The sequence below is a fragment of the Neopsephotus bourkii genome, unplaced genomic scaffold (assembly GCF_033783945.1).
Source record: "Neopsephotus bourkii isolate Nb327-2 ecotype Australia unplaced genomic scaffold, CSIRO-AGI_Nbou_v1 NB_1781, whole genome shotgun sequence".
Lineage (NCBI taxonomy): Eukaryota > Metazoa > Chordata > Aves > Psittaciformes > Psittacidae > Neopsephotus > Neopsephotus bourkii.
Window position 1 is genome coordinate 378,152 of NW_026902255.1, and position 25,594 is coordinate 403,745.

General features: G+C 42.5%; 1 protein-coding gene across 24 annotated transcripts in view; it reads left to right on the forward strand.

Annotated features, from left to right (window-relative positions):
- ADGRL3 (adhesion G protein-coupled receptor L3) overlaps positions 1–25,594 on the forward strand; it is a 515,386-nt gene that overhangs the window by 134,949 nt on the left and 354,843 nt on the right. Inside the window, exons 1-2 of one of the 24 annotated variants that reach the window (XM_061379991.1) lie at positions 12,330–12,429; positions 13,662–13,756. The exons of the other annotated variants lie outside the window; for them this stretch is intronic. The gene's annotated coding sequence lies outside the window, so the exon portion shown is untranslated. Of the gene's footprint in view, positions 1–12,329; positions 12,430–13,661; positions 13,757–25,594 lie in introns of those variants that run through there. 24 annotated transcript variants of the gene reach the window in all.

Below are 25,594 nucleotides of genomic sequence, written 5' to 3' on the forward strand. Positions count from 1 at the left end.
TTTCTCATTGATCAAGAGTACATAGAAACTACTTTTAGAGGTTGGGTGCCAGCGTTTTCAAAGTGCTGGGTTGCACCATCTAAGGAGAAGGCAAAGGTCCTATCTTCTGTTTGTGTATCAACTCAGAATGTTCTTTGGTGATTTTGAGGTCCCTTGGCATTACAAAAACAATACACAAACTTCATAGTTTAGGGATTTTTTTGTTTGGTTTTCCTGCTGATGTTGTAAGTTTTGCAGGCTATAAACTCTGTGCTGGTGATGATGGGCTCTTCCTAACCTCTGCAAATCTGAGGCTACAAAATGTGTCTAGGTCTGAGCTTGTCGATACACCTTGTAAACTCTGCAAGCAACACCTCCAATGGAAATTTAGATACTCCATGAGCCCTTTGTTTCAGGTTTTATTGAGCTGACAAACTGCTTTAGCAAAATGATATGTTTTATAATCTTCATGAGTTAGTTGTTCATTTCAGGGCTCATGAAATTTAAAAGCTAGGCAGGCCAGTTGGCAGTACTTGTAAAGCCTATGAGTCTGTCGTTGCAGGCTGAGAGACTTGAAAATTCCCAACAGAGTGTAGATGTCCATTATAATCTTCATAAATCTACCATGAAAGAGTTGGGACAGTTTGCAAAATCCTCTGGTAAACCAGAAGATCAGAGTGCCACCCATGGCATGCCATTTCTTTTGGTATTCTGTTAGGGTCTTAACATGTTGGAATCCATTCTTCTTGGGCTCATTAGGACTACAAAGCCTGTGGTGAAGACAAATGGTGTTTTCAATCCTGCTCTGAGGCTTTGTGAGTTGAAGTCCACGTGCGATTGCCATCTTCTGCTCTATTTTATTTGGTTTCCCTAGCAAAGCCTTTCCTCTTGTTGGCTGGGTAACTTAAGCCTGCTCCTTGGCAAAACGGATCTCTGAGAAGGTAGAAAACCCAAATGAATGGGGTGAAGGTGCATGTGTTTTCTTCTATGTAAAACATGTTTGAATATCACATAGGTAAGCACAGACTGTGGTGCTGGTGCATCCAGCATCATGATGTATGTGAGAGTGGAGGAGAGAGATGTGTGAACAGAGGCTTTATGTGGTCCATTTGTCTTGAAGAAAGGCAAGGAAATGCTTGCTTTGCCCTGCGGCAAGCCCATGATAAGAAGCGGAGAGCTCTGTCCTTTTTAGCACATGTAGGTAGGGGAGTTTAGAGGGTGATTACACGCCTGAATTACATAAGGTAGCTCACCTTGTGATATTCATGATAATTTCCTGAATGCGGCATCTATGTAAGTCCCTAAGTGCTAAAGAATGGGCCTAAAATACCTTGCTCTCCCTGTCTGGGGCAATGGCAAAGTAGACTTGGTACACAGAGGGGATCTAGTCTGTAGGTGGGTGCTATTTGGGACTCCAGGGCAGGGAGATTTAAGCGTTTCCAAACTTGATTCTGTTTTTGTATATAATGACTGCTGTGTTCTTTCTGGAGAAACATCTGCCTGTATAAAATATTTTGCCTGAGGCTTTCATTAGGATTAATCAACAAATGCCCCATTTTGAACATAAAGGATCAAGTAGAGATTCTTGTCGTGGGTAAGGGAGACTCACTGACTTCTATGGCTTGTGTGTGAGCATAGAATCATAGAATAGTTAGGGTTGGAAAGGACCTTAAGATCATTTAGCTCCATGGGCATATAAGTACGTGCATACCTTGTAAATTGTTGCAAATTGCTACCAGCTTTTGTACTTCAGGGGAGGACAGAAGGACCAAGAAAACCAAAACAGGAGAGGAAAAATAACTACCCTGCCTTTCACGTATCTCATGATCTCTTAACAAAACCTGCTTGCAGGGCTCATTTGACATTAATGGAGCATTGACAAATATTTTTGCAGCTGGATTAGTGCTAATGAAAACTGTTAGTTTTGCAAGGGCCTGCTTGCAGAACTTTGTGTTGCTTAATTTCAGATTCTTGGATTGCTGAAGTCTGGGAGAGTGTGTGAAGGGCTATGGCTAAATTGTTGGGAAAGGAGGACTGTTAAGCAAAACAGTCCAAGCAAGGACTCCATCTCTTATATGCCTAACTCTGGGTTTGTTGTACATTACAATACATAGAGGGGTGTGGCTTGCAGTTTGCCCTTGTGCCTTGGAACTGCTGTATGACCAACTTGGACCTTCTGCCTTAAAAGTATTTTCTCTTAAGAATGCCACCTGCCTTTATTTTGGGGTTTGCTGCATTTAAACTCCTTTTCTGAAAGGATTGCAGTGTTGCATGGATTTTATTTTTTCTATATACGTCTTGTTTGAAGGAATGATGTAAATGTATGCAAGCAAGTTGCTGCTGTGCATGAGTTGATGTATTTCTATAAAGTGTTAGAACATGGAGCGCTTGATTTATAATGCTGAATAGTTAATGTGAATAAGTCATAAATTACAACGCTAAGCTTACTGGGCATTTGAGATCCCTGCTTTGTGTGAGTTAGTGAATAGAGGATTGAAGGTTTCCTCTATGTGTACCTTGTGGGCTTTCATACATTGGTTTTAAATAATTTTGTCAATTCAGTGAGGCAAAAGAAACAATCTTGTAGGTTTTGAAGACATGGGGAATGAGGCAATTTCTTTACTTCTCTGTCTGTCCCTACCTTCTTCCTCCTTTTTTCTGAAAGTACATGTTCCTGTAGAGTGCTGCACTGATGTCCTGGAGCTAGAGCTCTACTCACTGACAGCAGCAGTACAAGGTGAGGAGGCCAGTAGGATAAATTGCAAGTTGAAGAATTTTATTTTTTTTTCCTTTTTGCCCACTTAATGGGCAATTTACTATGAAGGTGTCTGTAAATTTCTTGTGGCCGTGTCTGCAATGAGATCCACTGAAAAGTGTTGGAAGTAGCTGTCAGCTATGTGTGGAAAGACTGATATTTGTTTATTCACTTCAGATCTGAAGCTGTGCCTACAAAATTAACATGCTTCTGATATCCAAAAAATCCCCATGCTTGCCAAATCTAAGTAGGGAATGGGAGGGAAGACCCAGGTGCCCAGCAGTAAGGAACTACTTGGGCAGTACCAAAGTGGCTTTTCTTGTGGGTTCCTGAGTGCTACAGACAGGCCTGATGTTGGCACTGGGGGTAAGAAATGCAAATGCATCTTTGAAGTGTCATTTTGGTGATAGGAAAATACTGCCACAGGGAAGACCAGGAATCTCTGGTTTGCAGAATCCAGAATTACTTGCTTCTGATGCTGCTCCCCTGTATTGAATTTAAGACCCCATAAGTAAGTACAGTGTTGATAATGTGTAAATTATTGCCTCTGGAAGTAGAGAGGAAGTATTATAGCATAGTGATGAAAGACCACTGATAGTGCACATTAATGTTCAAAGGCTTACTGACCATCTAAACCAATGGATGGTTTGCCTTGGCTAATTATTTAAAGGATGAATTGGTGACATACAATCAGATGTTAGAAAAGAAAGCATCCACCATTGAATGGCAAAGCTCAATTGTCATAGACACAAATGGTAGTGGCCAGTATTGAACTCATGCTAATGGTTGCTCAAACTGTTAGATTGGCTTTTTTTGTCAGATCTCGGATTTGGTCTGACACCGGCAAATGTCTTCTATCAATTTAGCTTCTCTTTATATTTTCCCCTTCCTGTTCTCTTTTAGTCGTTTGACAATAATTTACTACCTTGCTTAGCTTTTTAGTCAGTTGTCTCCCACTCCGGAAAGCCAGGTTTCTTAAGTGCTTCTATGATGCCAAGTTAATTGCCCGAAAATAAGTGCTTGAAGATGGATCAAGTATTGTCTCATCAGCATTCAGCATCCCTGCCAGAGGATGGGAGGGGGAAGGGACACAATAACAGGAAGGTTTGAAGAAAAGAGATGAGGAACAAAGGACTGCACGACTGTCTTGCAAATGGCCCTGGTTAGGGTAAGCCATCAAAACTGTCCTTGGATGTGACTGAATTCCTGCTGCACTTGCAGATCGTTCTGTGAAATGTCATCAGTACTTCAATGTGGACACAGGTGGAATTGATCTCCCCACCCCAAAATAAGAGGAAATACTATGCTTTTGGGTGGCTCTGATCTTGATTCCATACTAAAGCAAAAGTTGAAGCATGTACCTGCCTATTCAAGCAATACTTCTGTTCCCACTGCTTTGTTTCCTCTGCCCCTATAGAGCAAGGTGGGGAGTCAGTGTTCCTGACTTCTTATTACGATGAGGGTAAATGCATAGTCCAAGAGATGTCTAAAATTCAAAGCTATGCAAGAGAGATGGCAAAAGTTAGAAGTGAGGAAAGCAGACAAAAAATGACAGCTGGCACCTGAGAGTTCACCTTGCCACTGGTACATAGGACAGATAAAGCACAAGACTGGCTGTAACACAGCATATTTTTCTTCTTTTTTTTTTGCCAGGGGTAATATGCAAAAACAATTATTAGGATGTGAAAGAATGCATGTTTGAGGCATGCATTCTTTCATATCCTAATATGAGGATAGTCTTTATAGAATGAAGCACCCATTGTCTCCTTTTAGGCCTGCAGGGGACTTTGAAGGAGCTGTGGGGGTGAAGAGCAAAGATAGATGCCCAGCCAGCACCAATAACAGATACTTATGCAGTAACCAAAGTGCAAGTTGCGTCCTGCTTAAACTCTCTCTGGTTGGCAGGTGCTGGCAGCTCCTAGTGGTAGCATGAATGTGTCTGCGGTACCTGCTTGTCACCATAGGTTGTGCTCCCCACATCTGGGGAAAGGAAGGGGACTACCACCCCCTCCAGACTTGCCAGCACCACCAGGGCTTTGCTTTAATCCTTCTTTGCCCAATACAGCCAAGGCCACTCCCTGGGATTTAACAAATCCTCTACTATTTTAGGCCTCAAGGGTATTGGAAGTGCTCTTGATCCCTCCTGCCCCATTCTTTCTCTGATTATTATGTTTCTGTGTGCTAGACTCTTCATTCCAAGGGTTTCTTGCAATCCTCTCTTTCTGGGAGCCACTGGGCAGATTTGCCCTAAAGGTGTGTATACTTGTATCGGCCCCTTACCTGACCTCAATGAGTTTCAATGCCTTTTCTTCTTGCCTTTTAATCTGGGAGATTCTCCCTGCTCTGGAGAAGAAGGCTTTTATTCTGGCTTGTGCATCATCAGTAGATTTGTTAAGTAAGCTTTATATGTAAAGCCTCTAACAAATGTGATGTCAGTGCTATAGAGAACCTGACTTTCACATCCCACTGGCAGGGCCTACAGTCAGAAATACTGTTCTTGAACTAGCAAATTTGGTATAGGCACATGAGCCTATGCATAGCCTATTATTATTAGCCAGTTTGGCTTCCTACCTTTCGACCCCCATCTTGACATCAGAAACATTGCAGCCCTTTACTTGGTTAGGCAGCACTGGAAGTAAAAAATTATAGTTGAAAAGCAGTCTGAAAAATATTAAATATTGCTTTAATAAGGGCTCTCCATCTACGTTTGTGCCTTTTGTCAGATGTGCAATCCTTAATTGATGCATCAGACTTTACCATTCATCTGTGAATGTTATCCCATTTTTTTTTTTGCTCTTTCACGGACACCCCCTTGTCGTGGGGAAAGAGCTTGCGTGCCCTTGTGAAGTTGGGAGTTATGCTGGTGGTGGCTTATGCTTCCGGTAGGGTCTCCCATGCCAGTCAGCTCTCAAATGAAGGGTCAGACAAAGTGTGTCCATGGGCAGGATGGGCTCACTAGCCTTCGGGCAACCATCCTAGGAGAAGGACAACTCCAACTTCAAACCCGGGCAGATGGAGCTCGTGTAGCCCTGTAAGGCCATCCATCTAAGAGAAGGACACTCTAATCAAACCTACGACCTGAGGACTTTGCTGTCACCGTCCAAGCTTGCTAGGCCCTGGTAGATAAACCTCGGGTGTAAAGGGTGAGGCCAGTTCTGCGCACGCTCTGCCTCACCTAAAAAAAAATCCACTGCGCAGGCCCGAAGTGTTTACCCACACTTGCAAAGCCCTGTAGCGACAGGCGAGGGACGAAATGGCAGGTGATAAGGTGCACTGGAAGTCACAGACCCAACCCTGCATGTAGGCAGTTCAGGACATTGGTTGCTCAACACTGACCCAGGAGATGACAGTCTTGTTCGGCAACTTCCTGAATGACCAAGCAGCCTTTTTCAAGGACAGCACTGCTTGCTCCATATGGAGAGAGGCCTAGAAAAGATGGCCTAACCAAAGCTCATCTCCCCCTCCACCTGGTTGGCTAGCCGCGGCCAACGGGCATCTTCTATTGCAGTGAATTAAAGACAAAGAGACAAAGGCATACACCTGCCTCCAAAGGTGTGTCCAGATTGAGACTTGCATGTTGGAACATCAGAACCATGCTTGATACAGTGAACAGTGGGCATCCTGAGCGCCGTTATGCGCTAATTGCCCATGAATTGTCAAGACTTAACATCGGTATCTCTGCTCTCAGTGAAGTTTGCCTTCATGAGGAAGGTAGCCTCAAAGAACATGGTGCTGGCTATACACTCTACTGGTCAGGCAAACCCCAAACTGAAAGTCATCTTTCTGGAGTCGGCTTCATGATTAAAAACTCCATCATCTCTAAACTTGAAAATTTGCCGATAGGTCATTCCAATTGTATTATCTCCTTACATCTTCCACTACACAATAACCTTATCTAGGTGTTCCTGCTCCGGCAGGGGGATTGGACTAGATGATCTTTTGAGGTCCCTTCCAATCTCTAACATACTGTGATACTGTGATAAGCAACATGTTGTTCTCTTCAGCATATGTGCTCCAACTCTGCAAGCTGACCCTGCAGAAAAAGGAAAATTGTACTCCGACCTGCGTCACCTCACTCAAAAGGTTCCTATAGAAGATAAGATCATAATCCGTGGTGACTTAAATGCCTGAGTAAGAAAGAACTTTGAAGCCTGGAAAGGAGTACTAGGCAAGCACGGTGTTGGCAGCTGCAATGATAACGGTCACCTCTTACTAGAGTTCTGTGCAGAGCAACAGCTTACCATCACCAACACTGTTTTCCAGCAGAAAGACAGCTGGAAGACAACCTGGATGCATCCTCGATCTAAACATAAGCATCTCATTGATTATGTTTTAGTGCACCAGAGAAATATTCGTGATGTCTGCCAGACCAGAGTGATGCCTAGTGCAGAATGCCAAACAGATCACCGCCTTGTGCGTTGCAAACTTAATTTCCGCTTCAAGCCCAAACCTAAGAGGGGCGGCATTCCAAGGAGGAGGCTCAATGTTAATAATCTCCAAATAGCTGCAGTGAGGGACAGCTTTCAGGCTAACCTTCAAACTAGGCTTGAAGACCAACTTATAGATTCTTCTCCAGAAGCGCTTTGGCAACATATTAAAAACAGCATCCTGCAGTCCTCCGTAGAGTCCATTGGGTTCTCCTTAAAGAAAAACAAAGACTGATTTGATGATAGCAACCAGGAGGTCCAGGAATTGCTGACAAAAAAGAGATCTGCTCATCAAGCACACCTCGCTCAGCCACTCTGCCGTGTAAGAAAAGCAGCCTTTCGTCTTGCATGTAGCAAACTCCAACAGAAACTTAGAGACATCCAGAACAAGTGGTGGGTCAACCTAGCAGAAAAGACTCAACGATGTGCAGATTTGGGTGACCACAGAGGATTCTATGAGGCTCTGAAGGCAGTGTATGGACCCACATTCCAGGTTCAAAGCCCCTTACTTGGTGCAGATGGCCAAACACTTCTTACAGATAAAATCTCCATCCTGAGTCGCTGGTCTGAACATTTTCAAACCCTCTTTAGTGCTAATCGTGTAGTTCAAGGCGAAGGAATCCAGCACATTCTGCAACATCCGGTGAAAAACGAATTGGATTTAGCCCCTACCATGGGAGAGACTCTTAAGGCCATACAGCAGGTGAAAACTGGCAAGGCAGCTGGGGTTGATGGAGTCCCACCTGAAATATGGAAGCATGGAGGCCAAGCACTTCACGCTAAATTTCATGAGCTAGTTGTGTGCTGTTGGGAACAAGGCAAAATACCGTCAGACTTTCGTGATGCAATCATCGTCACTCTGTATAAGAAAAAAGGTGTCAAGTCAGACTGCTCAAGCTACCGTGGTATAACTCTGCTCTCCATTGCTGGTAAAATTCTTGCAAGAATACTATTGAACAGACTAGTACCTGCCATCGCAGAAGAACTTCTACCTGAAAGTCAGTGTGGTTTCAGGGCTAATAGAAGTACCACAGACATGGTATTTGTTCTCAGACAACTGCAAGAAAAGTGTAGAGAACAGAATAAGGGGTTATATGTAACTTTCATTGACCTCACCAAAGCTTTTGACACTGTGAGCAGAAAAGGCCTGTGGCTGATCTTGGAACGATTAGGTTGTCCCCCCAAGTTCCTGAAAATGATTATTCTGTTACATGAGGATCAGCAAGGCCAAGTCAGGTATGGTGATGCACTCTCTGAGCCTTTCCCAATAACCAATGGTGTGAAACAAGGTTGCGTTCTCGCACCGACCTTATTCACAATCTTCTTCAGCATGATGCTCCAAAGGGCTACAGCAGACCTCGACAAACAAGATGGCATTTATATTCGATACCGTACCGATGGTAGCCTATTCAATCTAAGGCGACTGAAGGCCCACACTAAGACCCTAAACCATCTTGTCCGTGAACTGCTCTTTGCTGATGATGCCGCCCTTGTTGCCCACACAGAAGCAGCTCTGCAGCGTTTAACATCTTGCTTTGCGGAGGTGGCTGAGGTTTTTGGGCTGGAAGTCAGCTTGAAGAAGACAGTAGTTCTCTACCAACCTGCACCCCAAGAAGATTATCGCCATCCCCATATTACCATCGGCGAGTCAGAGCTTAAGACAGTTCAGCAGTTCAGCTATCTGGGAAGCATCATTTCCTCGGATGCCACAATCGACAAAGAGATAGACAACAGAATAGCAAAGGCATATAGAGCCTTTGGAAAACTCCATAAAAGAGTCTGGTGTAATAAACACCTGAAGAAAAGTACAAAGATCAGTGTCTATAGAGCCATTGTATTGTCTACTCTTTTATATGGGTCTGAATCATGGGTCATCTACCGTCATCACCTGCGACTCCTGGAACACTTTCATCAGCGCTGCCTCCGTACAATTCTAAACATCCATTGGACTGACTATGTGTCTAATGTCACTGTCCTCGAACAGGCAGGGGTCACCAGCATCGAGGCCATATTGCTGAAATTGCAGCTGCGCTGGGCAGGGCACGTCTCTAGGATGAAGGATCACCGCCTCCCCAAGATCGTGTTTTACGGTGAACTTGCCACCGGTAGCCGCAAGAGAGGTGCCCCAAAGAAGAGATATAAGGACTCCCTGAAACAATACCTTAGCCTTGGCCATACTGACTACCATCAGTGGTCCACCTTGGCCTCCAAACGGGAGACTTGGAGGAACACCATACATAATGCTGTTGACTCTTTGAGAGCTCACGAAGAACTAGTCTCGACTATTTTAGGCCTCAAGGGTATTGGAAGTGCTCTTGATCCCTCCTGCCCCATTCTTTCTCTGATTATTATGTTTCTGTGTGCTAGACTCTGCATTCCAAGGGTTTCTTGCAATCCTCTCTTTCTGGGAGCCACTGGGCAGATTTGCCCTAAAGGTGTGTATGCTTGTATCGGCCCCTTACCTGACCTCAATGAGTTTCAATGCCTTTTCTGCTTGCCTTTTAATCTGGGAGATTCTCCCTGCTCTGGAGTAGAAGGCTTTTATTCTGGCTTGTGCATCATCAGTAGATTTGTTAAGTAAGCTTTATATGTAAAGCCTCTAACAAATGTGATGTCAGTGCTATAGAGAACCTGACTCTCACATCCCAATGGCAGGGCCTACAGTCAGAAATACTGTTCTTGAACTAGCAAATTTGGTATAGGCACATGAGCCTATGCATAGCCTATTATTATTAGCCAGTTTGGCTTCCTACCTTTTGACCCCCATCTTGACATCAGAAACATTGCAGCCCTTTACTTGATTAGGCAGCACTGGAAGTAAAAAATTATAGTTGAAAAGCAGTCTGAAAAATATTAAATATTGCTTTAATAAGGGCTCTCCATCTACGTTTGTGCCTTTTGTCAGATGTGCAATCCTTAATTGATGCATCAGACTTTACCATTCATCTGTGAATGTTATCCCATTTTTTGCCTGCATTTTTGAAGGACCTGTCACTGCTGTATCTGTGCAGCTCTTCCATATCTCATTCACCAAGCAGGTTGGGGCTGGCAATAACCAGAAAGAAGTGTAATGAGCCAGAGAGAACCCAGCATGCCTGCTGCATATATTCAACAGCATCCTAAGTGCTAAATTTGCACGTATACCTTTGTCAGTGCTCGTGCAGTAATGTCAGTTCAATAACATTGCTTCAGGACATGAAGATGGATTTTGCATTTATAATGAATGAGATAATTTTATTATTGTTGCTAGCAGCAAAGAAGTTTAGAGATAGTCCAGTTCTCAGCCTTGTGAGAAGCACAAATGATGAAAGAAACATTGCAGCATTCCTCAGCACACGTTTGATCCATCAATCACCCAAAGTGCGTACTCCTAAACCATTAAAGTGTGACATCTACTCAGACTTTTGAGTTTACTGACTTTAAAGCAGCAAGTCAATTAGGAAGCCAAACCTAGGCTGGGAGGAGAAGAAAAAATGCTATTAAAATACTAACTTGACATTCTTAGGTTTGTTTGATAGGCTAACAGACTACTAATATTTAATTTAAAAAACTTGGAAGCTGTCCAAAGCAAACTTATGAATAACGTAAGTCATATTAAAGCAAACTTTCATTAAGCTACAGTTTTCTCATAATTAGTTTCAGCACAATGATACAGTTTCAGAGCAACTATGGCTCGCATTTGTTAGAGGCTTTATTTTGATAACAGAGCTTTCTGCTATGGGTTATTTCCAGATTTTGTGGTGTGATGAAATAAATGGGGGATTAATAAATCCGGAAGAAAATCTAGACCAGGAGCTCAGTTCTTGTTCTCTCCTGACAGTCCCCTGGACATGAGCATTGCAATAAAATTTAACCTCTGTGTGCAGCCTCTGGGGTTCTTCAGGGGTGAAGTGTGTTTGTTGCAGTTCTCAGTTGGAAATGCCACTGTTAGTTACCTGCTGAATGACTGGGCAGGAAGAAAAGTGCAAAGAATTAAGGTGTGAAGTCATTCTGAAAAGAAACTGTCTGCTTACATGACAGGGCAAGGTAGTCATATGGCTGTACCGGAAATAGCTGCTTAAAGATTTGACTGCTGTGATAGATTCTTGTGGCCCTTCTGTGCTTGCGCCCTGTCCATTTATTGCAGTGGTCTGTACTGTGGCTGGCATCAGTTTGAATATGTCTGTGGTGCTAGATGCGCTGGAAGTCGTAAAGCTTTTGTTATAGGATATTTTTACCTGGTGTAGTATTTATGATTTTGCTTTCCCTTCCCTAAACTACATTAAGTTGATTGCTCATGAGGGGAGGAATGTGCACAAAAATATCCAAAGGGAGTTAGGAGCCCAAATTCTCTTATCTAAACTGGCCTTGATTCCTTAAATAGAAACACATCCAAAAATACAAAATGTATCCCAAAATAATTAGGTAGACATGATAGTATGTAATTAGTGACTCTTTTCTTATTATTACTTTAAAGCTTGTGGACATCCCAGTAGTTCCAGCATTTCACCTAGTATTGCCTCTAAAATGCTGAGGAACAAGGGAGGTTTTATTGCTCTTTGGTATGTGTTTATTTTTGATGTCCATGCCTTAGAAGATGTAATATGCATGTGTGACAAGTGTTTGTATTTCCTAGGTGAGAAGAATGAGCTGTGGGAGATAAAGGGGTCGGTGGGTGGTGTCAGTGAGAAGCATTGACTATGGCTGTAGTCATGAGTCCTGCAGCTGCTCCTCAGAGGCATGGGAGTTCATGTTCTTGACAGCTTCCCCTCTAAGGTCTTCAGATTGGCTCTTAATTGGCAAGCTCATTAGTAGGCTTGCTAACAGGAGGAAGAGCAAGCCAAATTTGTATTCTGTCAGCACTTGCTGTGAGAACTTAGTAATAAAATAGCTGTTTTTACAGTGCCTTCTTTGGTGCCTACTTCTAATTGCTTAGGTTTGTAGGCCTGCTATAAACCCCAATAAATATAACAGCCATTAATAACTGATTGACCAAAGGGATTTATGTAATCATGGGATTACAGATGCTAATTCCTTTTTGCAGTCATGTTTCTGCATTTTATTGATCGAGGAACTGGCTGTAAAACTGATTTAAGCTAATGACATGACAAGGCAAGGGTGGGTTTAATGTTACTTGGATGCTAAAAGACTACTTGTGTTGAGTGATACTTGGGCTGGTTTCACAAACACTTGAAGAGGGAGCTGAGAAATGGCTGTATGTCTTTAGGACAGCTTCTCCGGGAGTTGCAATCAACTCTGCCTCAGAGGAGGTGGCCATACTGTGTTGGAGTAAGTTTACCTCCTTGCAGTCTTTATGAGAGATGTGCTCTATTGCAGATAATTTCTTTGAATTCTGACGTAGAATGATAGAATGGTTTAGGTTGGAAGTGACCTTAAAGGTCATCTAGTTCCAACTCCGTGCCATGGGCAGGGACACCTTCCACTGGCTCAGATTGCTCAAAGCCCCATCCAGTGTGGCAGTTACACTGTTTGGACTTGGTTGCAAATGGGAGTTAAAGGGTTTTTCAGCGGGGGGTGGGTCTTGGGAAAAGAAAGAAGTGCTGCCCTTCTAGAAGGGATATCATGGCTGGGTTATGGAGGCCAGGAGGGCTGGAACTGGGGGGACTGTAATTGAAGATCATAGAGGAGGAGTAGAGCTGAGTGATGGTGGGCCAAAATGGTTCCTGGGGTAAGGGTGGGTAGTGGCATGTGTCCTCACTGCCTGGCTTGACAGTGGACAGCCCCCTTGGCTTGCGGGGAAATCTGTCATATATGTGTCTATGAGACACCTCTTGAAAAAGGTGAGAACTATCCCTTGTCCCAAGTTTCTTCTATGGCTATCATGTTGTCTCCCCATCGCGTTTCATCAGCTGCAGTCACTCCATTATGCTGGGTCTCTGTCCCTTTACCCCTGGTTGGTATGGAGTGATGGGGCTGATGACACCAGTTATGAGCTCTTCCAGATACTTGAAACTTGTGTTCTTAAAACCCCTTCAAGTCTCCTACAGAAATTAGTAAAGAGCATGTTTTCCTCTGAGGTGCTACCTGAGTGTCTTTCCCAACTGTCCAGGTGTTTTGCCTGAAATCTGAACTGAATTTTCACCTGAAAAACAGACTTCTTTTTTCTGAGATGTTAGTGAAATGAATGCTGGTTGCAGGGAAGTTTGGTTTGCTGAGCATAAGGTGTTCCTGTATTAGTAAGGTGGAATTAGTCCAGGTTGCAGGGGTGCTGTGAACAGGGATCCACAAGGCACTGTGAGGCAGCGCTTACTGAGCTGGCTTGTTGCTATGTGCTAAAGAAGTGCAACTCAAGATAAAGTGATGAGACCTGGATTGATGAAAATGTATGTCAACTCATCAATGCTTTAAACAGACTGTGAGAAGTGCCTCTCGTGAACAGTCTTTTTTTCTCATCTTAAAGTAAACAAAATTAAGCTGAAAAAACACTGAATAGAAAGAATCAGATGGCACTGGTCGACAGTCAGTGTTTGCAATGTGAAATGTGCTCTCGATTTCCCAAGGCAGAAGATGCAGGTGGTGCCACGTGTTTGATGCCTTTGAACACCAAATGCACCAGCTACATCTGAAAGGTATCAACCCCCAGATCTGAGCAGCGGTGAGTGCCTATCAGCTCTGTCAAGCAAAATCCTCTGTGAAAAGTGGCTGCTAGTAGAAAAACAGACAATACCCAGAGATGAAATGCTTTTCATCTGTGTTACTGAACTGGATGTTTTTCCTCAAGCTGCTTTTTTGCCTTTTTTTTTTTTTTTTTCTTCCTTCTTTCTTTCTTTCTTTCTTTTTTTCTTTCAGAAAAGCAGCGCTGACAGCTGCATACTTACTGTGGATATTAAGAAAACACCAATAAAAAGTAGTGAGATGGCTGGTTGATGCCCTTGCTCTCTCATATTGTGGTACATAGAGCAGAGCTTTTTGTAAAAGCTGTGGATGCCATTTTTTGCTGTGGTAGGGTTCAAGAAGTTACGCCTCCTAAAAGCAAGGATTTCTGGATAAGATACTGCTATTTTTGTTTCCATCCTGTTCCTGGCCAAATCATGCCTTCTCTGCTGGTGGTTAGTGCACAGATGGGCAAAAGTGAGGGTGAGCTGCCCTTCCCTAAAGGGAATCTTGGTGTTTCCTTAACAGCTCCATGTCTTATGGTCTTCCTGAGGCCTGGTATAAAAAGTGTTTGTTAATTATCACCTTAATTTTTAATTTACTAGCAGCTCAGAACTGAGTATTATTACTTAAATGTTGTATCTGGGCTCTCTTTCAGGGGACAGCATGAATGAGCAGCAGACGCTGGATTAGTGCCTTGTCCTAATCTCCTTTTATTTGCAAATATCCAGTTCCTCACAGATGGCTCTGAACAACAAAAAGCATACATGGCCTGCCTCTTGGGAAAATTAGGTTGCTTGTGGCCATTGCTGCTTGCATTATAATCCCTGCTGGCAAATTCCTCTTTTGTCACCAGAGTGAGTGTTCAGTGGCACTTTGAAGCATATCAAGGTGATATTTGAAGCAGCACCCTTTTGTTCCCTGAAGCAAGGCAGTGGAAAGATGAAGAAGAGGACTTTCTCTCTTTAGAGATCAGGAGGTTGCATTTCTTTCTTTACATCATTGTTTCACCAGTGGCATTACAAGGGGGTCCGGACAACCAGTTTATGTGAGCATCTCTTCGTGTAGCACAAAATTCCTTCCTGTGACAGTGAGCTAACTCTGGAGCTAATTTCAAGTCAGACTGTCAGTTCTTCATCTTGATTGCTGTCCCCAATCTTAACAGATGTGCGTTGAGGCAGTACTCATTCGTGACTTTATCTTCAACTTGTCAGAACGTGATATGAGAAATCAAATTTGATGTGATGAATTAAGGGCAGGGCTGGGCAATAACTAATCTCATGAAAGGAGCTGGGGGTAAAGCTGCTTATCAGGAGATAATTAATAATAAAAAAATCAAATGATCAGATTAATTTTTGTGTCCTGACTATGTCTCAAAGACTGCCAGCAGAAAAATGCAAGAAGCTTCCAATAAGGAGCAAGTGTTGCAGCAGGAGATGAGCCTGGGGTACCACATGCAAGCAGAGGTACTGGGTGACAGTGTTAAGATTTGTAACTGCCAGCTATGTAACAAGACGATCTTACTGCAGATGTCAATGTCACATTGTTAGTCCGAAGTGAAATGCTCTTTTGACTCACTAGCTAAGAAAGCAGGAAATTTCAGAAGACAATTAGTTACCAATGATACATCACTAGGGCATTTAAGCCAGCTTTCTGGATGCTGCCTAGGTAATCTAGAAGCTAGCCTGGCTTGTTGGTTTGTTGTTGTGGTGGTGGGTTCATTTTTGTGTTTTTTATGTGGAGCATTTCTGAACTATAAAGGAGATGCTCTTTTTTCTTATCCTTTTGATGGCACTGCTGCCTGTGAGCTCAAAGTGCCAGCTCTGCCTGCAAGCCAGTTCCAGGCGCACTGCAGCTCTTGGACCAGTACATGGAGATGAGCCCTGAGCAGAAAACTCCAATGGCTGCAGACAATTCAGGAAAGGTTCTGATGTCTTTTCCTTCAGAGTTAGCAAAGTCCCTCAAACCTTCAGTTTGTGGCTGCATATCCGTCAGGGCTGGTTGCTCCACTAAAAATAATCAGAAGTTTGGCTTCTCCATAACTTTAACACCTTTAAAGGTGGGATTAGTTAGGAAAATTGTTCCTGTGGCATCTTAAATTGCATTGAAAGTCTGTGGGGCACAAACATGCTAGTCCTGAAGATTGCAATTATAATTGCAGTGTGATACCTACTTTTGATCAAGTCTGTCATGATAGCAATACCAGTGAAGTTGTAGCAGAAGAAGGGTCCTTTGTCACTCTTTCTGGCACTTGAGTCAGGTTTATCAAACATGCTGCTGGTATGTTGACATGTGTGAGTTGCACCTTTGACAAAAATATGACTGTACCTTGAGGTTTCTGCATTTTTTGAAATATGTGGTTTATCTTATTTAAAATTGAAACAAGTAATGTGCATCTCTTTTTTCCCCAGTTACAAGCTGACAAAATCAGTCCAATATATGGGCTCTGACCTAAACCGTTGGCCAACAATGGATGCCACACCAAGTATGGGCAGTGATGGGAAACAGCCTGACTCTGGAGAGGAAATGGCTTCTTCTAAAGTAGTGCTTTCAATTTAGCCTTTGTTCTGTTTTTCCTTTTATCTTTTCTTAGAAATTTTTGTTCTGTAATTACATTGAAATTTGCAAAAGTTTTTTGGAGAAGACATTTAACCAGATGTGCTCTCATATGAATATACCTTTCTAGATAGATTGTTTGAGTCATTTGAGTGCCTAGTACATGCCTTTGTCTATGTTGGTTCCTCTGACTTTTAGGGCAGGAAGGCTCTTCTGTTAAATTAAAAAAATAAATAAAAAAATGACTGTTTCCAGATGGCATTTAAGAGTTGTCCAGGGTTTGTGCTATAACATCCTAACCTGTCATAACTGCTTCCTCATGCTGTTAATTTCTGACCATCTCATCTTTTCAAGGCAGACTGCTGCAGGTGTTACATCTCAGGTAGCTATCTTAAGGATCCTCTTGGAAGAAGTATGTTTTTTGAAGTGTTGAATTTACTGTACTTCACTTAACTCACTCTTTAAAACATTGTGCTCCTGTCCTTTTCCTAACCCATCTCCAGTGCTTATTATGTGTCTCTGAATTCGGGATGTTAAAGGAAGCTTTGTGGTAAACGTTCTCCTTGGAAGGAGATTTTTTGGGGGGGTGAGGGGGGTGTTTTATGGGTGATTTTGTAGACTTGTGCAGTGCGGGTTGAATCCCCAGGAGGAAAAGATGCAGTATAACTTGAAAGGGCATCAGTATCTTGCTAGTGGCTCCTGCTGGTTTTGAGTCTTGAGACACATTCCTGGGTAGCAACAGTATTCCTAACCAGGCTGCATGTTGTCCAAGCAGTGGAAGAAATTGACCTTTGGAGGATTGTAGGTGCTTCTATTGCAGGGGGAGGTCCAGTCCCTTACTGAGGTTCAGCTAATGGCCTGCAAATGTATTTTAGGTGATTTGGGGAGTGGATGAAGCTTACATTATTCCCAAACCAGCCAGGGTGATGGCAGAATGATGATTGTCCCATGGAGCTTGTCCCTACATGAGCAGTGTCACTTTACTGCAGAGCCAGCCATGAGTTGCAGCCATATGAACATCATTACTTGACTGGCCATTGTGTTCTTTGCTTTTTGTGGGAGTGTGTCTGGAAGAGATCACTGCGGGCCAACCCTTGCCACTTTGGTGCAGTCCCTGCTCAGTCTGTCCCAGAGCTTTTCTGCTGGTGTTCCTGGTAAGGGGTACACAGTCATACTGACCAATGCTTAGGAAAAGTGCCCTTGTTTGATGGTAGGGTTTTTTGTGGGGTTTTTTTTTTTTTTTGTTCTTTTTTGTTTGTTTGGTGGGGTTTGGTGTTTTTTTGTGTTGTTTGTTTTTTTGTTGTTTTTTGTTTGTTGTTTTTTTTTTTTTTTTTTTTTGTTATTTTTGAGCAAACTGCCAGTATCTAATAATACCAAGGCTGATATATCTGTAGTTTGGTACAACAGATCAAGGCAATGCTGCACAATCTAAGAATAATGCTGTCTCCAAAGCACATGGAGGAGGATTAAACGGCTTTCCAGCAACCTGCTGCCATCTGTGCAAACCATTTCCTAAAATACGCTGGTAAATGCCTGTGGGAAGAGCTGCAAGTCTGGTTGTGTTTGCAAACTGGTACTTTAGTCGTTGGTCCTGTCTGCAAGGTTAGATGTTGGCAGCCTAGGTGGAAAGACAGCAGTAGGAGCAGGGCAGGTACAGAGAGTGTGCGGGGCTAATCCCAACTCTTTGGAGGTGATGGGGAAAGAGAGGCGGTGAGTGCCAAAGAATTAGGAGTTTTTGAATCCTTGCTCAGCAGAGGATGCCTCCCAGAACATCAGTGTTATTAAGCAGAGATTGGCCACCTTCAAGCAGTGAGGCGGTGGTGGTGTTATTATTAAATGATCTCTGAAGAGATGTTATTTCTACAAATTCACTTTGAGCCAGATCCTGCAGTCTTCCCTTGCGTTCAGCAACTTAGTTTCCTGAATCGCATGGGTCTTGCTGAGAGCTATTGTGTGCTAAACCCTGCTCAGCTTGAATATTGGTGAAATAATCTGGTTTTATTACCCTCAGTGTTATATTAAAACTCTGTAATTAAAAGGGGGAGAGGGATCTTCAAGGAATTCTTTTCATATCGCTGTCTCGCTCAAATGTATCTTTCATAGAGAAGCCTCTGCACTGAAGCGTGCATCTCTGCGGAAGGAAAAACAAATACCGGCTCTGACATAAGCCCCATTCTTCCTTGAGGCCTGTGAGATAGCAGCATAAAATGTGACATTTAACATCAGCCTTTTCTAAAGGCTTCTGGATAATTGTGAAGAATTCCTTTGTTCAAACCAGCCACTTTTCACAGCTCTTCTGTAAAAAAAAAATCCTGAGGGCAGGATCAAGAGCAAGAAACCCTCCCCTCTGGTCTGAGAAACGCTGCATTAAGATGTCTGTTTTTTAGCATTTGTCTTGCTGCAAAACTGATAAGGTTTCAGCTGTCTTGATTGTTTTCTTTTATTTTTGCCAGAAACTGGTGGATTCATGACCGGGAATTCAAAGCTGCTGTACTGATGCTCACCATACTTTAAGACAGTGTGTGAAGAGCCCTGTCCTGCAAAATGATCTATTATTCTGATGACCTGTCTCTGTGGGAAGGCAGGATTAGTCACTGTAGTTTATTTGGTGTCCTGCTGTCAGCTGTGACATGTTTTATATGGAAATGGTGAGCTCTTTGGGGTAGAAAGTGTCATTCTTCCTACTTGAAGTTATACCACCTAGGGCAACAAGACTTTCAGCCAAAACTGAAGTCTTCATTCAGCTGAAATTATTCCAGGGAAAACATTTTGGTCTGCAACTGGAAGACCCCAGAAAGAAGGGGGGGGTGGGGGTAGAATCTTTTAATCATGGTAAGCCAGTTCTCTTTTGAGAGAACTTTTCTGAAAAAACAGGGGAATCAATTTGAAGTTTAAAAGTAAACTTTTATAACTTGTATAACAAGTTATATTATATTTATAACTTGTATAACAAGTAAACTTAGTAAAAGTCTAGCTTATAGTAAACATACAAGTTTTAGCAGCTGAAGTGGTGAAAAGCACAAGCATGTCAGACTGGTTGGCCAAGGCCATATCACGAGGTGTCCCTGCCCATGGCAGGGGGGTTGGAACTTGACGATCTTAAGGTCCTTTCCAACCCTAACTATTCTATGATTCTATGAATTACAGAATGTAGGTTCCCAAATCCCAGCTCCTTGCCTTGCTCCACAGCCCATATAGCTTCTCATCACCAAGCAGGGTAAAAAGAAAGCTTTCCTTCATCGCAATATAACAAGCAGCACAATTTGACATGAAGTTTAACTTGAAGAAAACAATTTTAAAGCTTGCATGTGCTAACTGGTTAATGATCATGTACCCCTCTCTTCCCTCAAAGAATGCTGATTTGCTGCTCTGAATGCTTTGCATGAGCTTTAGGCCTTGGGTTAAGACCGTACAAAATAATCCATTTACATCTGGCTTCCAAGTTGAAGTCGTAAATACTTCCCTGGCACCGTGAGAGAAAGGCAAAATGGTTATCCCAAGTCACAGCCCTCACTGGGGTGGTGCTGACACTTCCCTGAACTTGGGTGCTTGAGCTGAATTTCAGATTGGTAGTGAAACCTGAATGCAGGTCAGCACAGTGCTGCCTCAGAGGCAGTAACAAAAACCCTTGCTTAGTGCTATTTATAATCTTTTAATTTACATTCTGGCCTGCTGAGCTCTCCGGGAGGCTGAAATAATGGTGACTGTAACTTAACCCCCAAGAATGAACTACTTCCAGAAGGGTTGCTCTCTTCTGCAGCTACTGAGTCCAAACTGAACAATCCTGTTGACCTGTCTTTACCCTTCTCAGAGGTGCCTTATAACACGTCACAAGCACAGGCAATGCAAACAACCTGACTGGCACAGGTAGGATGAAATTTGATGTAGTTGTGCTTCCCCCTGACAGGTTCCCAAAGCAAAGAGTTAGGTGACACAGACCTTCCCCTTTTGTTCCTTGGACCATTTTGTTCAAATTGTTAGGATTTTGGTAGTATGTGTGTTGTAAGGGGCTAAAAAATGGAGCAGAAATAGTGGAAGGTAACCTGAATGAAGAATAAACTCAAAGTAAACTGCCTGTGGAATAAGGGGAACTGTATTCTAGTGGATTGCTTGAGAGCTGGTGACTTCTTCTGTTGCTTGGCACAAGTCCCATAACTCTTCCTGTGTTTCCATCTTCAAAACCATTGTGTTTCTTGTTTGATCATATATAATTGATGGAGAATTACTTGCGTAGTGTTTTGGATGTGGCAATAATAGGTTGTTACAGCTAGGAGAGATTATTAGCTCATCCATTTTAGTATCCAGCATGTCACAATTTTTTTATTATTTTTCAAGATGCTTCTCTGTATTCCTGTTGTCTTGAGTTTTAGGTAGTCATCATTATTGCAGTTATTCTTACCCTTGCTTGTACTCAGGAATGTGTTGTTATAACTCTTAGATATCTTTGAACAAAGCTATGTCAAAGGGCTCTTCCCTCTCCTCTCCGTAGTGTGGCTGCCAACACTTCATGTATAAGCAGCATGTCTGAAGATGGGCATTGTTGGGGTCTTGCTTCTCTGGCTGTCATCACTGTACTTCTTACTAATAATCGTACTGTATATGTTTTGTTTTGGTTTTTGTGTTTTTTTTTTTCTTTATTTATTTTCTTTGCTTCTCCCTTCATCTGGTGTTGAAACTGTAGTGCCATAATTAAAGTGCTTTCCTCACTAATTGGAAAAGGCTGCTTTTGGTCCTATTACAGCAAAATGCAACATTTTTGCACTGATTTTACATTTTGCACCACTCCTCCTGAGGGCAGTTCTTGATTCAGAAACTTAAGGTGCTCTTTCTCATGGAGGCTTCTCCGAATCAAGATAGATACCTGATTCATGGGCAAATTACTGTGAGATACGCTGTAGCAGTACATTGTGGTCTACGGGCACACATTTACAGTTTTCCTGCAGGGAATATGAAATAATTTGAGATACTTTACTTTCCTGTAGCACTGTTTAGCATGGAATTAAGTATGTGCACAGATTTAATAAGGAATGAAATACAAGATAACTTGTTTCAGAATACAGTATTTGGGGCAGTGCAGACTAACTGCATCATAGAATCATAGAATGGTTTGGGTTGGAAAGGACCTTAAGATCATATAGTTCTAACCCCCTGCCATGGGCTGGGACATGTTGCTGTCACAACAGGCAGAGTTGTTCTTCTGTTTGCAGGCCATTTCTAGTGTTGTTTTGGCCCAATTCCCACAGTCTTCCTTCAGCCATAATAGAAGCAATTGAGTCCCAGGAAATAGGGCTTTTTATTGTTAAACTGTATTATTATAATTTACAAATTATGATGGCCAAGATAAAACAAAAATTGTTTTCAGCTAGGTATCAGTTCCCCATTTATTCATATCTATCAGTATCTATATCTATTGTGGCAGAATGCAGTTTGGATGAGGCTGTAACACAGCACTTGAAAATGATGAAAGAAGATCTACTCAGGGTAAATCCTTGTCTGTCTAAGGCAATTTTTTGGTACTTGGGTGTATTGGCTGTTTTGTCCTTGAACAGTTTAATGAGCAGCTTCTTAAGAGAGTGGAGGGTTCTTCTAGCTTTGTTGTGGAAACTGAGTCTCTCTTTGTCATACACTCACAAAAAAGGATGGTGGCTGGGTAAGGGGCTTTGTGCCTCTACATGCACAATATGAGTAGATAAGTAGTGTCTGCTCGTGGCAGAAGATGCTGAAAACAACTGTTTTGGAATTGTCTCTTCCATCAGTTTCATTGTGAAACTCTCTTTCGTTGTCTTTGAAATATCTCCTTTAGTCCCAGTATTACATGAGAACTATAGCTTCAGATTTGGTCTTTGACCTATGGAGTGAACACGAAAAAAAAAAAAAAAAGATCAGACCACTCTGGTAAGAGCAAACACCTCCCCTTCTCCACACATGGTAAGCCTAAAAGGAAAAAAAACCAATCTAGTCAGTCCTTAAAGTATGCATGTGTATATTTTTTCTCTTTTAAAAATAATTATACTATTAAGTATAACATTTTTGTACTTAATAATATTTATAGTATTAAGTATTAAATAATAAATATAAAAATAATTCCCAATATTTGAGGCAGTAATATTGGAGAGTAGTGGTCTGAAAAACAGAAGCAACTCGGGTGCGTTAGGGTATAGTGCTGTGGAGCAAGAACAAAGTGTGAAGATAGCATAGGCTGTATTTGTCCCACCAATTGTTTTTCGGGTTTTTGGTTTTTTTTTTTGTTTGTTTGTTTGTCTGGGTTTTTTTTTCAACATCAGTCATGAAGTTGCCAGCTCCTGGAACCTGATGCTTTGATAACTACAAATTCTTTTTGTTCCTGTCCTGTGTTCATGCTTCTCTGATGGTATATGTTGTAAGAAGATTACATGGAGGCACTGGATGGTTAAAAAAAAATAAAGGTTAAGATATGAAGTTTGGTCTTGAATTTGATACTCAGCTGTTCCTGCATTAGGTGCCATATCTGTCGGGTACCTTTAAACCTCTGTAAAAGAATAGAAGCTTCAAAAAAAATAAAAAATCACACGTGTACATGCACACTATTTACTGTTGGCCCAGTAAACTCTAGGGAAAGGTGTTTCATCATCCACTGGCTGAGAGTTTAAAGCCAACAAATCCCTCCCCTGTGGAGATAAAGCCTTTGTGAAGAGTTCATTATCATATTCTCTGTTTTGCTTGTAAGTTCTCCTTTCCTTTCAGAGAAGCACCTATTTAACAACTCTCCTGTGTCAAGGGTCTTGGGAAGATCACTGCATGTTCATGGGCTGTGCAGCCTGGCAGTCAGGAGGAGAGAGAATGGTCGTCATGTCAGTGCTGTTGCTCAGCATGTCGATGTCCATTCCCTCTGCCTGTTGAAATGAGCTGCTGTGGGAGGTGACATGTTATTTTCCACTTCCGTGCTGAGAGCATCACTGTGTGGGGCAGTGGGATGGCAGCTTTTGCTTGCCTGCTCTATCTGCCTCCTCACAGGTGCCTGGGATTTGTGTTCTTGGGGGAATAAGTGTGGCCTTTTGCACAGGCAAAAAAGAAAATTGTTCATGTGCTTGACCTGCATTGCAGTGGTGCCTGGCACTTTGCTTTTTAAGCTAGTGCTTTGATGTGTATTTTCAGAGTGGCTGTGGCACTGGATGAGGGACAGTGACTGACCTGAATTTATGGTGTTAAAAACAGGCATGCAGTTTCATCAAGAAGAAAGGGATGTCAGACTGGCAAACTATGTTTTATCTTGAGATCTTTACAGCCCTTGTTTCCTTGAACTGCTAATGTAGTTTCTAGTTGTTTTCCCCTTCCAATGTAAATTATAAATTCTTCCAAGGAGAAGGGTAATAGAAAGAACTTTGTAGAAAACAGTCAAGAAATAATGGTACTTATATAAAGAATGGCTGCTTCATCCCCCCTGCCTGCCTTTTTTATTTTCCTTTGGTCTTTCTACCCCTCTGGCTTAATGAAGACTGTTTTTACAGAGGCAGCCTTTTTGTTGCACTGCCTTCTACAGTCATACTTGGGCTGGGTAGAAGTTCATAGCCCTTTAACAGCAGTTGGGTGAAGATACTGGGTAGGTGTGCTATACTGAAGAACAGCCTTTCTACACAGAATCATAGCATCATTTAGGTTGGAAAAGGCCTTTAAGATCATCAAGTCCAACCTAATGCTAGCAAGACCTCCACTGAACTATGTCCCTAAACATCACATCTACATGTCTTCTAAGTAACCCCAGGAATGGTGACTCCACCACTTCCTTAGGCAACCTGTTCCAATGCTTGATAACCCTTTCAGTGACGAAATCTTTCCTAATACCCATTTTAAACATCTGCTGGCACAATTTGAGGCTATTTCCTCTTGTCTTATTGCTTGATGCTTGAGAGATCGACATCCACCTTGGCACAATCTTCTTTCAGGTAGTTTTAGGGAGTGATAAAGTCTCCCCTCAGCCTCCTTTTCTTCAGACTAAGCAACTCCAGTTCCCTCAGCTGCTACTTGCAGTACTTTTTTCCCTAGACCCTTCACCGGCTCTGTTGAGTTTCTTTGAACATGCTCCAGCACCTCAATGTCCCTCTTGTAGTGAGAACACAGGATTCAAGATGCAGCCTCACCAGTGCTGAGTTTAGGGGATGATCACTGCCCTTGCCCTGCTGGTCACACTATTTATGATACAGGCCAGGATGCTGTTGGCCTTCTTGGGTGCCTAGGCACAAGCTGCTCATGTTCTGCCATGGTCAATCAGCACCCCCAGGTCCTTCTCCTTTGGGCAGCTTTCCACCCACTTTTCCTCAAGCCTGTAGCATTGCATGGGGTTGTTATGGTCTGAGTGCAGGACCTGGCACTTCATCTTGTTAAATCCTATAGAACTGGTCTCTGTCCATCAGTCCAGCCTGTCCAGGTCATGTGTATGCTTGGTAGCAAACCTGAAAAAATACTGCCAGCTCCATTCCGTTTTGCCAACTTACTACATCAGCTGTTTTCTGAGATTTCTCTGTTGTGAGTAGTGTTGCAGGGTTCCCTCTAGAACATGCCTTCCCAGGGAAAAGGGATAGTTAATTTCTCCTTTCTCCCTTGTCTCCAACTGAATGTCTGATTTACTATTGCAGTCCATCCAATTTTCTGGTGAAGGTGATGCCAGAGTAGATTCTCTTCTGCTTCACATTGTATGAAGTTGGATGAAGCTGACTTTGCTTTGTATCTCTGACCCTCTTCCAAACAGTGTGATGCTTTTTGGTCTTCATACCTCTGTGTGAGCTGAACTCTCACTTGAATTTCTATTTTCATCTTGTGAGACTTCAGATTTGTATAGCCGATGGCTAATCCTCCACATGAAGTGTTACGCATAGGATGCAAACCCCAAAAGCAGATTTACTGTTGAAAGAGAGTCTCTAAATGATTGAGTTTTCCAGTTTTGTTTTCTTATAACCAAGAACCACATAGGAGTTTAATGCTCTCCCTAGTCCACAGGAAATTAACTCCAGGTTGAATCAAAGGACATCTCATGGGAGCTCTATCTCTGTGAAACACTGCTGGAAAGCAAATAGCTTCTGCACTGGATTTTGTTTCTGTCTTATAGCCTGTGCATCCAAGTCTCTCTTTTAAAAATGGAGAGTGGTTTTGTTGTGCTTGTTCAAATGCTCCAAACATCCCCTTTCCCTGAAGGCAGAGAAAGAAGCTTCTTTTTGGTGTAACAGCACTTTCTTGCTTGTGTAGCTGTGAATCCTTGTGACATCCAGCCTGGTCCAGTGTAGTACATGGGTATGCAAACCTGAACAGA